Here is a 14,117-nt window from a genome sequence, read left to right as displayed (position 1 = left end):
GGCCCATCATGATGTGTGTAGAGCATCAACACTGTGCATTTGATGTGTGCCCTTTACCTCATAGGATATCCCAAAAATTAGCCATATAAGAAACTCAGGTGGGCCATAACATTTAAAATTATGTGAAGACATACTAAAATATATAAAAGTACTTGGTCGGGCCCAATGAGTTTTGGATGCGGCTGAAACTTGGTCTAACCTCTCATATAAGTAGAACACACATAAATAATGGGCTGGATCTCTGAATCACACCTAGGTGGGCCTAACAGATGATTATGTATGTTTTAATGAGAGGGTAACCCGTCTAAACTATAGTATGTGGTGTGGCCAACCCAAGTCATGGATTGGCTTTATTTTTAAGCCCGAGGCCCACCATGGAATGTTGCATCTGACTGATGGGGCAGATCTAAAGTTCAAGTGGACCCCACCATAGAAAATAGTGGGATAGTGACACCCACCATTAAAACCTTCTCAGGGACAACGATTCTCACCGTTAAAACACTCCTAGGGCCCACCATAATGTTTACTTTCCATCCAATTTGTTAATAACATCACACATAACAGGATGAAAAAAAAAAATATCATGCTGATCCAAAACTTCTGTGACCCTCTAAAGGGTTCAATGGTAGACGTTCATTCTCCCACTGCTTTTTATAGTGTGGTAGACTCGATCTTTGGATTTGTCTTATTTTTCTGTTCAATACTTATGACAAGCTCTCCAAATGGACAGACGGTTTGGATATAACACATGCCTCATGTTGGGACCCATAGAACTTAATGACATCAATACACCAGCAAAGTCGGTGGCTGTGGTACCCAGCCAATCCGCTTCCGTGTCGGACCTGCAAAGCCTCTCGCACAAAGTTCCTGCTCAAGGATGCTGGTGGGTCCCACTGAATTGTATGTGAGAAATCCATTCCGTCCATCTGTTTTGAAAGATCATTTTAGATGTGAAACCATAAATAAGGTGAATACAAAACGCAAGTGGGTCACACGAGATGGAAAACTAGGGAAAGAAATTCCTACCGTTGAAACCTTCTTAGGGCCCACCACGATGTTTATTTGAGATCCAACTTGTTTATAAGTTAATAAAGACATTTTTATAAGTTAATAAAGACATGGAATAAGGGAAAACATAAATATAAGCTTGATAGAAAACTTATATGGCCCAAAGAAGTTTTTAATGGTAAGCGTTCAATCCCACTATTTTCTGTGGTGGGGTTGACAGACTCCTGATCTACCTCATACTAGCTCATGCTCTAAAATTATCTGGAAAAATGGATGGTCGGAGTGGATAAAACATATGCATTCACAGTGGGCCCCACAAGATTTTACTCAGTACGCTTAGCGTACTTAGTTACTCGGTACACAATCCCTAGCCAGGAATGGGCGCTGCCCTAATCCTAGAGGTGGGCATCGAGCCGAGTCAAGTCAAGGTGGGCCAAGCTTGGCTTGGCTTGGCTTGTTCATGATGTGTAAGTGCTATAGTTTATATCCCTGTCTGTTGTCAAATTTGTGGTGCCAAAATCACTGTTATGTTATATATAACTTGCATAACTGAAGCTCTCTCAAGGATCAACATTCATGATCAAGCTAAGCTCACAAGTACAAGGATCAATTTTGAATGAAAGAACAGCTCACAAGACAAGACTCAAGCTGCAAGACCTCAAGAAGAGTTCAAGGCAGTTTGTACACTTTCAAGATTGAGCTACATCAAGGTTTGATCTACATCAAGATTACAAGGCTCATACTTCAAGGTCACAAGTTCCGAATGTTTCAATATCCATACTTCATGATTGAGGTTTGATTGACCATAGGTTGACCTTAGAAGTAGGTCATTTCGGATACATAAACCGAATGTTTATTTTACATGTGATTGGTCTATTCTTCGACTAGTCCTAGGCCTTCTTCGACTAGTCCTAGACTTGCTTCGACCAGTCTAAGATATTCCTCGACCAGTCGTGAGTTTGTTACAAATTCCGGATGAAATCTGTTAGCCTTCGACTAATCCTGGAATCTGTTCGACCAGTCGTAGGAACAGTGTCGACTGATCTTCGACCAGTCGTACAAACTTCGACTTGAAGTCCAGCGATGGTTTACAGGACCTACGACCAGTCGAAGAAAACCTACGACCAGTCGTAGATGACCTACGACCAGTCGTAGAATGGTCAAAGCTTATCCCGCCTAATCTTTCAAATATCTGTTACTGCTTCGACTAGTCGAAGAGCACTCTAGACCAGTCGAAGACCCGATCTTCTCACCTATAAATAGTGCACGAATCTCAGAAGAAATTATCAAATTAATAAAAGTATTCAAACCAATCTCCGTCGAACTTCTGAGAGATAATTCTGTGCTCCATCTAAGCTAAGTGTGCTTATTTAATATTTTCCTTCCTTAGCTTTATTTTAATTGATTTTGTTTCTACTATTCCAATCTGATTTGAAAAGAGGAATTGTTATTCCCTTTCTTTGGAATCAAAATCAATTAAGGCAAGCCCTATTTGGTTTAATTTAAAATCTATTAGAACTAGAACCATTGTAATCAAGTACTGGACATTGAACTTGGACATTCAATCATCTACTTTGATTTGGTTCTACCGGGCTGCTACAACGAAGGAGATATTCAGGTATTTTACATATTGTAAATTCCTTTCTATTATTTTGGTTTCTTTCAAGATTTGCCAGAAAAATCTTGTTATATTAGTTATCTGAGGAAAGCCAGGAAAACTCAGAAGTGGGGTTTTTTTAATTGTGTAAGCCTACATACAAAGACACAATTGTAAGGGTTTTGGGTGAACCTGGGAAAACCTATTTTTAGTGAACGCTAATATCCCCTGTGTGAGGATATTAGGAGTGGAGTAGCTTTTTGTGTGGCTGTTGTTTAACAGTTGGTGAACACACAGGCGAACCACTATAAACCCTTGTGTTGTGGGTGATTGTTTTATACTTCTTATTTTTTAATTATTCTTTTGTGGGATGTATGTATGGTGGTGAATGTTGTAATCATTTAATTCAAGCTTTGTGAGAATGTTGTAATAGTTTAGAATTTATTTTCTGCTATTCCTTTATCAGCTTGATTTTCAATTTCATTTGAAAGTTGTTCCAGCAAGGTTGCCCTGCCATTTTTATGGTGTATGGCTGTCCCTAGAACAATACATTTTTGATTACAAGTTATTTCAATTTAGTTTGTATTTAATTTTGTATTCCTCTTCGATTTGAGACTTGATACAAAGATCTTTTTAGAAATAAGGTTGTCCTACCATAAACTCTGTTTTTGGTGTAAGGTTGTCCTTAGAACAACGTTTGTATCAACCTCTCAAGATTTGAATTTTGAGGTTATTTTAATTTACTGCATTGTGATTTACTTTGGCTATCATATTCTTTATTATTCCGCTGTTATAAGTTTTTATTTGGCACTGTCCTATTCACCCCCCCTCTAGGACATATAGCTTGGCCTTTTCATGATGAACTCGAGTTCGAGCTTGAGCTCGAGCTCGAGCTTGGCCTCGAGCTCAACATTGAAGCTTGGCTTGTTTGTCAAAGCTGTCGAGTCAAGTTTGAGTCGAGCTAGTGGTTCAAGTCGAGTCGAGTTTACCTCGAGTCGAGCTCGAGCTTGTTGGGTGAGAGAGTAATGGATTCTATTCTTGATCCTCCTCCATTGATGAAAAATTCAAAAATCTTAAGAGAATCAAAGCAAAACCCGATGAAAAAACCAAACAAAGCTTCGAATCGCATGAGGAAACCTGTAAGAATTGATCTATTCTTGATCTTCTTCCACTAGCAGAATTCTAAGTACTAGAAAAGAAACAGAGCAGAACACATATCAGAAATCTACGTAAAGAGCTCTAGCCAATCAAATCATTGGATTTCCTTGAAGCTCTAACAAATCTAAGAATAACCCATCTCGAATTTCTTGGGTTTCTCACCTAAGAAGTATATCTCAAGATATTGAAATCATACTATTGTGGAGCTGAAATGAAAACTGGTGGTGGTGGTCAGGGCGGGCGTGCGGCTGGCAGTGAACAGAGAAAGAGAAGAAAGGGAAAGGGAAGGGGGTGCGTGTGGTCGGGTAGAGACTCTAAGGTTTGTTTTTTATTTTTTTATTTTTAAGTTTAAACTTAAAACTTATATTAATTTATATATATATATATAATATTTAATATATTTATTAATCGAGCTGAGTCAAGCTCGAGTTCGAGCTTCAAGTCGAGTCGAGTTGAAATGCCCACTGGTCGAACTTGGCTTGAACTCAACTCGAGCTTCAAATAATTAGCTTGGCTCGGCTCGAATCGGTCATTCAAGCCGAGTCAATCCGAGCTGACTCGAGTCGAGTCGAGTAAGCTTTTCGAGCTAGCTTGACTCGTGAACAGCCCTACCTAATCCTTTCCTCTCTCTCTCTCTCTCTCTCTCTCTCTCTCTCTCTCTCTCTCTCTCTCTCTCTCTCTCTCTCTCTCTCCCGCAATCTCCTATTTCCGAACACCTTACCCACACGCACCCTCTCTTTCTCTCTGAAGCTCGGTTGAAGGCTAGCTCATTCACAACTGTGAGGTATTACTCTCTCTCTCTCTCTCCCTGTCTCTCTCTGTCTCTCCCAATGTCTCTCAATGCCGATTTAGGAATTTGGGGATTTAGTAATTTGTGGATTCCTAATTTGATGTGGACCCTCATTTAGGGATTTTAGGGTGTACGGATTTGAATGTGGAACCCGATTTGGGGTTTTTCTGTTTTACAAATTAGGGATTTGGGGATTTTAAAATTTTGGGGATATGAGGATTTTTTAAAATGGCACTTAGTTTTTTTTTCTTCTTCTTTAAGATGATTAATATATTAAGGCCAAAAGATCAATAAGAAAACAACTTAAGATTTGAAGTTCTTATTTTACTAGTTGGTATGGCGCACATGTGAAGAGGGGAGAGAGATGGTTAGACCTTTTAAAGATAATTAATATAGACAGTCCATTACTTACCATTTACTGGATGGTTGGGATCCTCATATCAAAGTTTAGAAGAATAGGTAGTTAGTTGCAGCCCCACATGATGGAAGCTCTTGATGAATTATTGTAGTTTGTTGTCCATTTTTCCAGCTATTGATAAAGTGGTTCAGATGATCCCATCAAAGTAACTGTTTGGCAAGGATATAAGAAAAAAAGTGCACCATGTAGCAACAGTTTCTTTCTGAGCTATGAATTGTCTTGCTTTTGTTGCATGAGTTTAATGCTTATTCTTTTTCAAAATTTTGGTTGACAACCATCACCGTAATGAGCTTTATTAACTACTTCATTGCATGTTCTTTTATCAGATTAGAACTTAATTATTCCACATTTTTAACCTTCTTCCAAGTTCAGTATATGGCCTATGCTGTACGGAGGCAAACCCTGTAACTCCGACCTCTGTCACTCACTTTTGTTATTAACATTCTTAGCTCATAAATGCATTATCTTCCATGTTTCCAGGAAGTGCTTATGAGCTGCACTCAACACAATGCCCTGATGACTAGGATTGTTTGTGCAGTCGATTTTTTAAACAAGCTAACCATCTATGGAGATGACCAACTAGATGGACACGCCACTAGATTGAGTTATTGGCTTAATGCAGATCAATTCATTTGAGCATCCAAATGCACCTGCAAATGTAAATTTAGATACCAAATCATGTATTAATTTTGATTTATTTCCTCTCTAGCTTTTTTTAATTTACTGATGAAGGCGTTGCCTTTTTTTTCTTTTTCTTTTTTGTGATTGGTTCATATTTAAAGATCCTTCTGGTGTTGTTGTTGTTGCAACCCAGGCTGAAAATGTAAAGATTATTCTTTTGTAGGTCACGGATATCTGATGTGGCTAATGAGGAAGTCTGCAAGTTGGATAAAAAATTCAGGAAAGGGAGTCACATTTGAGTTCGTGTTCTTGGCTTTAGGCATCTAGAAGAATTGGCAATGGATGTTTTCTGTATGTTTTATTTTTATAATAATTAATTTTTCTATCACTTTCCATGTAGTATATAACCTTTTGATCTGCTTGGAGCATTTTTCTTTCTGTTTTTTCATATCTTTCATTATTTATTTATTTAATTATTTATAACTTGATTATTTATAGGAATTGGCTTACTTGCACTTTGTATCTGCCCCATCAGCTAGATATCATCCTGATTCGGAACTCAAATGGACCTTCATCAGTATGATGTAAGTATCCGGTCTTCCACTGTTTCTATTATTGTTTTTTAGTACTCTAGTACATTAATCAGTAATGATTTTTCTGATTACTCTTGTTGATGAGGATGATCAAGGCAGTCCTAGGTCCTTTAACAAGCATTTCCATATATAGATTATATAATTTGGCATATCTATGCATCAATCTTTCTTTCATAACAATGTTCGCTGACATGTGCTTATGTAATGCAGGCAAGAGGCAATTCAGGGTTGTCATCAAGCTTGATGCACGCGCCGACCTGCACCATCTAGGATTGTTCTTGATATTGTTATGGCAGGGGATCAAAACAGTGTGGCCACCTATTGAAAGATTGGATCTCACACCCGTGTGCCATATTGGCACGTATGTTTGCATCTGGATGAGTTGGGCTCTCGTCCCTCGTTTTATATGTATGAATCTTCTTGACAGGTCTGCTACGAATCGTTACAGGTTTGTAAGAATATAGAAGGCCAGAGATATTCCAAGCGGTTAAATGAGAGGCAGATAACTAATCTGTTAAAGGTGACCTGCCAATGTCTTCAAGATCGGGATCTTGATATTGTACAGGTGTTGTGATCTTGTCATAGAAAGTGGCTTCAGAGTTTATCTATACCAGTTTTTTTTTTTTTTTTTTTGAAATAGAAATCATTTTCCAGTTGGCCCTAAGCTTTCTTTTCATTATGTATATGCTGATGATTTCCACCAACTAGCACTTTTATGAGAGGAAGGTCTGGATTGGTATGTTCAGGTGGAAAGCTAAATTCTTGGTTTGATTTGGGAGGCAAGCTGTCTTAAACATCCAGTTTGCTTAGTTAAATCCTTAATAAATTACAGTTATCTTTGTGGAAAAGATATCATACTGATGATTGGGATCTCCATCAGATTCTCAAGGCCTTGTTTAGACTATAAAACTAGTTTCAATTGAACCCAGATTATGTGAGCCCACCATACACGCCTGAGCATTTTCTATATTTTCCTTATATTTTTTCCCCCAAATTGATGCGGGACATGCTTTAGTTTATCTAGACCGATATTATCCTGTTTTCCATTTCTTAATTTTTCTTTTATTTTATTTAGTTTAGAATTTATAGCTGATTGCATTATTTTATTGTCAAATATAACCATTGAGGAAATTCCAGGCTTGTTTTGCCTTCAAGATTAACACTCAATTCTTTACTGTCTGTGGAGAAATTTATAATTGGGCTGACTCAGGATTCAAGAATTGTTCTGATGCAATCCTTGCTCCATTTGTGAGTCATTGCTCCCCTTACCGAGTGCTCTACTTCTTTCAAAAAAATACTCTTCAAATTTGGTAAGTGTAGTTGTGTAGATAATACTTTTTTGTGCCAAATAAACCAGTTTGATTTCTAAACTATTTCAGAATCCATAGTTTACTGTATAAATTTATATTTTCTAGTCTTGCATTTACATTCTCATTTCTCGTCTTGAATCAGAATAAAAGTTCTTTGGTTTTCTTATCCTGCTTAAGAAATTTTTTGCCATTAAGTCCACGTTCTGATGGAGAACTTGATTTCCATGCAAGAAAAGGTCAATGACAACTGCTGTATTTTCTGGCGATGGCTCTGTTCTAGCTATTGCTGCAGAAGATATTGTCACTTTATGGGACCTAGACACAAATGTTCTTGCAGCTGTGATTGGAGAGACTCTTGCAGTGATTGTCTGAATATCATTATCTAATTGTGTTGTGTGCGCAAATAAGACATTTGCTAGCTGTAATTGGAGAGACCCTACAACTTTGCATGTCTTACACCTGTGTATGTTTATTCCTTGTCTTTCACCTCTGTATGTTGGTTGTTCTTTCTTTCTTATTCTGGATCATTGCTGAAAAATTGCTGATGGTTATCATACACATTAATTTGACGTGAAAGCTTACCGGAAGAGCTGTGGCCTTGGTGCAAAGAAAGAGTGCCATGGAAAAAGGTTCATTTTTAGTGTTTTTTTCATGCAGAATTCTCTATTTTCATTGATGATTTCATTGAATTAAAGTTGCGTTTCTTTGGAAATTGGTTTGGGATCTGTTTGATAGTATTTTGATATTTGTTAAGTTGAATTCTTGAAGAAGAGATGACTAAGAAAAGGAGGCGGTTGATTGATAAACAGCCCGATGGCAGTAGTGGAGGTGATTTGAGTGGGAGCCATGATCTTGAAACACAACTCAAGCTTTATGGTACGGATTCCAAAGAACTCAAGTGGGTTTTTCTTTTCTTTTCCTTTTTTTTTGGGACCTTTATTTCTGGAAGACTCTAAAATGACATTTAGTTGTTTTGTTTCTTTGAATTTGGCTCTCCAATGCTAGAAAACGGTTACTTTCATTTTGGGTTTTTAATTCGTAGGGCCTCAACTGCAGAAATTCAAAACCCAAATCCAATTTTTGATTTTTGGATTCAAAATTGTTGGGCGTTTAGAGAGCAAAAAAGTTTCTATGACCTAAAAACATAGATGACTTGACCTTTTGTTGTGCAGATGTAGAAAGAAATAAAAGAGCTAATTCAACAGTGAGATTTTGCTTAAATCTCATCTCAAGGGCTCATCTCTTTTCTCAACATTTTTCAGGTAACTTAGTGCCTTTTTCTAGAACTATATCATTCATCTCTTGGTGAAATTGGTTCTTATTAGTATATGAGAGGCACCATTATTATAATTTCTATTATAAAATCACTGAACTTTCATATACAAGCTCTTTTGCTTAATGGACCATCCATTCCCAAAAGTTACCGAAAAACAGAACCGGTGTTCCCAAAGTGCTACCCCAATTGGCTTTTTGTGTTGTGTTGTTTTCTTGTTCAATGTTCTTTACAAGATCATCTCATTAATGAAATTCTTCTGGTTGCTGGCCACGTCTTAAAGTGCAATGCATATTTTGTCCTAAAGGGTAATGCAGCTATGCTATAGCTACATTGCTTTCTTGTATAAGGGTACAGGTTTTACTACAAGGAAGTGAAAAATTTTAAGAAGAAAATTAAAGGGAACTCCCAAGTTAGAGCTTAGAGTAGCAATATTTAAGAAAAATGCTTTCTGCAATTTATACTTCAAAGTTCCCGTTTTACCAGAGACAATTCCATGCCTATGTTTGAGGTTCTGTGGTTAGTGATCCTCCTTTGTTAGATGGCACCATTTTGAATAGGTAAGTGTACTTGATTTGTTTCTAGATTTCTTTCGTTTGGTTGTGTGGAGTGCTCTACCTCAGTTACTAAGGCTTACTTCTCATTTTCTTTGCATATATTTATCACAATGTAAACAGTCAAAAGTGTTATCTTCAACCCAATGTAACTAGTTGCTTTTAGTAATCCACTGTGTCAAGGAGCATAGAATGTTTCCTTCAAAGATCCTCTATTTACACTGATCCTTGTCGATAGATGCATCCCTTGTTTAGCTTTGTTTTGTTTTGTTTTTTTTTTTTCGTAGGGTGCAACTGGGTACTATTGTATTGAAAGGAAGTTCTAAGAAATCTGTTATCTATCAATTTTCTGCATAGGATTCTTATTAAAAAATCGTGTGAATTATTTTTTTAATGAATATCAAGTGTACGATGTAAAAAATAAATAAATAAACTTTTTTATTGACTGTTAATTTTCTGAACTTGAAAATCAATATTAGCGACAGATTTTTTATTTTTCAAAAAAAAATTACGCCCAGTAAACAGCCACGGACCAAGCGGTGGACGAAATTCGTCGTTTATTGGGTTTTACGATGGATTTGGTCCGTCGCAAATTTGCGATTTTGGTGTAGTGTGCAACATATATGTTCCACGAGGAATCTGGTAGGCCCCTCTCAACAGCAAAGTTGGGAGGGGCTTGTATGGAGTAGGAGCGTTCATCTAATGTCCCATACTATGAATGACCCATAATAGAGAATAATCGAACCAGTCTGGTTTATAAAATAAAAATAAAACTAGAGATTTGTGAGATAAAATTAAAGAAGAATCAATTACTAGGATCATGCCATGGGCATGTTCTTTGAAACAAATGGACCCGTTGTTGGGCCCACCAGATGGAAAGTCCCACCTCATTCATGCTTCACCTCACCACATGTAGAGTGTGAGATGGGGCTGTTCCAAATTCCACTTTAATTTTGTCTACAACATCGCAGGAAAAAAAAAAAAAAAGAAGAGTAATGCTAATTGAATCAGATGAATAATGGCCACTAATGAAACAATAATGTTTGCTGCTAAGAGGCAATACGTGTGATGATAGGATTACATAAAATATCAAAACTATAAGCAAAGAGAAGGAAAAACTCACTTGATTGAAGTCTCTTACTCTGTTCAGACATGAGATAATCTTAAGATGCAATACAAAAGGTTAGAAAGAAATATAGTTGTGATTAACGGTATAAAGGAAGGAGGTGGGACTTTGCCCTTTTATAGTAATGGGTGGTGGAGAACCCCGAGACAAAAGAAAGTGATTGGAAAATCAGGTTAGGTGGACCTGAGACGAATGAAGAACTTCCACTTTTGCGAACTCGCTTAGCAGAAGTGCTCGAGAAAACTTTTCACGTTCATTTTTGGGATCTTTTTTTTTTTTTTTTAAAACCCACGCACACACACCCCCACACACTCACGCCCTAGTGGAATTTCACCACCCATGGGTACTCAAGCCCTTGCGGGGTGTTTAAACTCCCGAGAGTCTACCACCCGAGCATTCATGTTCATTTTTGGGATCTTTGATTTTGCATGTTTGAATTGAGGTCCCAAGTGAATATGTTCTATTCTATCATGTTTGGACCATGAGGATCAACTTGATAAAAAATTCATCCCCATTTACTCATCAGATAAGCCCTATCACAGAAAAGAATTCCTAGCCATTTAGAAATAACAAAATAAAATTGTTTTCCACTCTGTTAGTGGATGTGATTTACTTTTGCACAAGCTGATCCTGCTTTTGTGGACAAACCTACCGGATGGGTTGGATGTCGTACAAACATGCTAGGTTTACGGTTATATGTAGTACAACCGGTTGGACTTGAGACTTCCCAGTGAGGTTTTGTTTAACAGCGACGGTCCTCTAGGAAAGCTTGCTCATTGCAGCATTGGACGGATGGTTACTGGAGATCTTTGCAAAAGGAGCAGTGCTATTGACAAAAAGGCACCTTGGATGGCCTCTATGTAATCTTCCATACTTTATTTGAGGATTGGAGGACGGCGGCAGTCCATATATATATATATATATATATATAGCGAAAAGGTTCCATGCGTCGAGCTCATGAGAACTTCCTGTGAGGTCAAGCTGTGTGGGCCCCACCGTGATGCATGTTGACCATCAATACCATCAGTCAGATGCACCATTTCATGGTAGGCCTGGATCTTAAAAATCAAGTCAATCCGTGACTTGTTGGGCCACACCACATACAAAAGTTGAGAGGGGTTACCCTCCATTAAAACATTCATAATCATTTTTTGAGCCTACCGATATGTTGTTCACAAATCCAGAACATCCATTATGTGTGTCCCACTTGGATGAAGGGTCAGAGCAAGTTTCAGATGCATCCAAATTTCAGGTGGGCCCCACCAAGTCTTTTATATGTTTTAGGCATGTCTTCACATGATTTTAGATGGTATGGCCCACCTGGATTCCGTGTATGGCTGATTTTTGGAATATACTATAATTTAAAGGAGACCCATCAAATGCACGGTGTTGATGGTAGACATACATCACGGTGGTGCCCACACAGCTCGACCTCATGGGCTCGACCGCATAGAGCCTTTTCCCACACACACATGACCTGGGGTGCCCATTTACCAAGCACACGTGGGATGCACGTGTCTGGCTATCTGACCGTACATATAGTGGGCCACTAAGGCAGGGCATAGCATGAATTCATGCACCCTAGCAATTCAATGGAAGGTGATCAGATGGATGCGCGCGGATTAGATACCGACAGGTTGAGTAGCGAGACTGGCTACTGAAGTGCCGTCACCAACTTCTGTGGGCCCTACCATGATGTATTTTTTGTATCCACACTGTCCATCCATTTGGAGAGATCATATTAGGACATAATCCAAATAATGAGTCAGATCCAAAACTCTAGTTAACCTCACCACAGAAAACAGTGGGGAGAGTGATGCCCACCATTAAAAAGTTCTGAGGGCCACAAAAGTTTTCAATCAAGGTGATATTTATGTTTTCCCTTCTTTCATGTCTTCTTTAACACATAATAGGTTGGATTTCAAATAAACATCATGGTGAACCTTTGGAAGGTTTCAATGGTGGACGTCACTCTCTCCACTGTTTTCTGTGGTGGGGTCCACTCCAGCCTTGGATCTGGTTCATTCTTTGTATCATGCCCTAAAATGATCTCTCAAAATGTATGGACGGTGTGGATACAAAACATACATCATGGTGGGGCCCACATAACTTGGTGACGTAACTTCCGCAGCGAGTCTAGCTACTCAACCTGTCAGTAGCTAATCCGCGCCCCAGATGGACGGTCAGGGTTCCTAATTCCGTGAAAAAATAAAATGGTTATGATCAACTAATTAATGTATGCTTCAGGCTCTAATCCATCGATGACTGAGCAGACAATTTGTATGGTCTGTATTTATGTGCATGTATTTAATAAATGAGTGGCCACAACTATAGAACATGAGAGAACCACTCTTTCAAGACATCTGAAGCGGAATATGTTAATGCCCCTCACCAACATATCTATGGCAGGGTACGTACGGATCATGACCTTCCATCTAGTGGGCCTTATCATGGATGGTCCATTGTTCAAAAATCATGTCAATAGAATGAATGGTCGAGATTCATTGGACAAAGTTGATTACAGTGAAAGGCAAGGATCTGATTGGTGTGGCGTATGAAACATGAGTCATCCACGTATGCTTGTAGGGATGGCCAGTGACTTTGACAAATGTTGGGCATGGATCATTTTGACAACCTTTTTTTATTTTATTTTATTTTTATTTTTATAATCATAAAGGTTGCTATCAGCGCAGTAGTTGAGCCAAACGGGCCATTATTCTTGCAAAACAGGAGATGGATGTCAATAATGCAAGAGGAGAAATTTACATTCCTGAAATAATGTGGAAGAAAAGCTGCAACGTATAGTGGGCCACCAAAGACGGGGATTAGTTTGTTATTCTGTTGATCAAATAAGAATACAAACATCTGTACTGAAAGAAACCATGATACTATAGCCGGGCGTCATGGTTAGGCACCAAAAAATTGCTCACCTGCCGTTAGAGCTGGGCATCAAACCGAGTTGGATTGGATAGGGTCCAACTCGATTCGGTACGAAATCTACATGGGCTGACCCGAAATCAATCCGATCCGGGAACGAGTCCGGGACATCTGACTCGAACCGATCCGATGCACGGTTGGACTCGGTCAAGGAAACTGAGTCGGAGCGGGTTGGGTACGGTTCAGATCAGGTTGGGTTTGTGGGTCAAACTATGAGGTATGTGTTATATCCAAACCATCCATCTATTTGGAGAGTTCCTCTCAAGGCTTGAGCCAAAAAATAAGACAGATCTAAAGATAAGTTGGACCACACTGCAAAAAATAGTGGGGTATTGAACGTTTACTGTTGAAACCCTTTTGGAGATCACGGAAGTTTCGGATTAATATAAAATTTGTTTTTCCTCTTCTTCCATGTATTTTTAACCTTATTAATAGATTAGATGGAAAATAACCGTTATGGTGGGACCTACGCATTTTTTAAGGGTGAAAATCAACATCCTTGCTGCTATTTTCAGTGTGGTCCATTTGAGCTTTAGATATGATTCATTTTATTTTTTCAAACGCTCTAAAATGATTATGAAAAATGGATAAATTCGGTATGGATGTAATAAATATATCATGTGGGCCCATGTAATTTTGATCTCATTTGAGCCGTTCGTATAACTCGGAGCTCGAGTGTAACACCTTGTAGTTTCAGTACTCGAGTGTTATCCTTTTAAAACTCGAGACCCA

General features: G+C 38.4%; 1 long non-coding RNA gene across 2 annotated transcripts; it reads left to right on the top strand.

Moving 5' to 3' along the window:
- The first annotated feature begins 5,799 nt into the window (after positions 1-5,799).
- Positions 5,800-7,049, top strand: LOC131241101 (uncharacterized). Of its 2 annotated transcripts, none has more exons than XR_009168966.1 (4): positions 5,800-5,943; positions 6,132-6,176; positions 6,396-6,546; positions 6,634-7,049. It is a non-coding gene; the product is annotated as an uncharacterized LOC131241101 (long non-coding RNA). The 2 variants fall into 2 exon arrangements; XR_009168961.1 differs by having other exon boundaries at positions 5,802-5,943; positions 6,128-6,176.
- The last annotated feature ends 7,068 nt before the right edge of the window (positions 7,050-14,117 follow it).

This window comes from Magnolia sinica, chromosome 1, assembly GCF_029962835.1.
Source record: "Magnolia sinica isolate HGM2019 chromosome 1, MsV1, whole genome shotgun sequence".
NCBI lineage: Eukaryota > Viridiplantae > Streptophyta > Magnoliopsida > Magnoliales > Magnoliaceae > Magnolia > Magnolia sinica.
The sequence above is the reverse complement of the archived record's forward strand: the minus strand, read 5'-3'. Positions and strand labels throughout refer to the sequence as shown.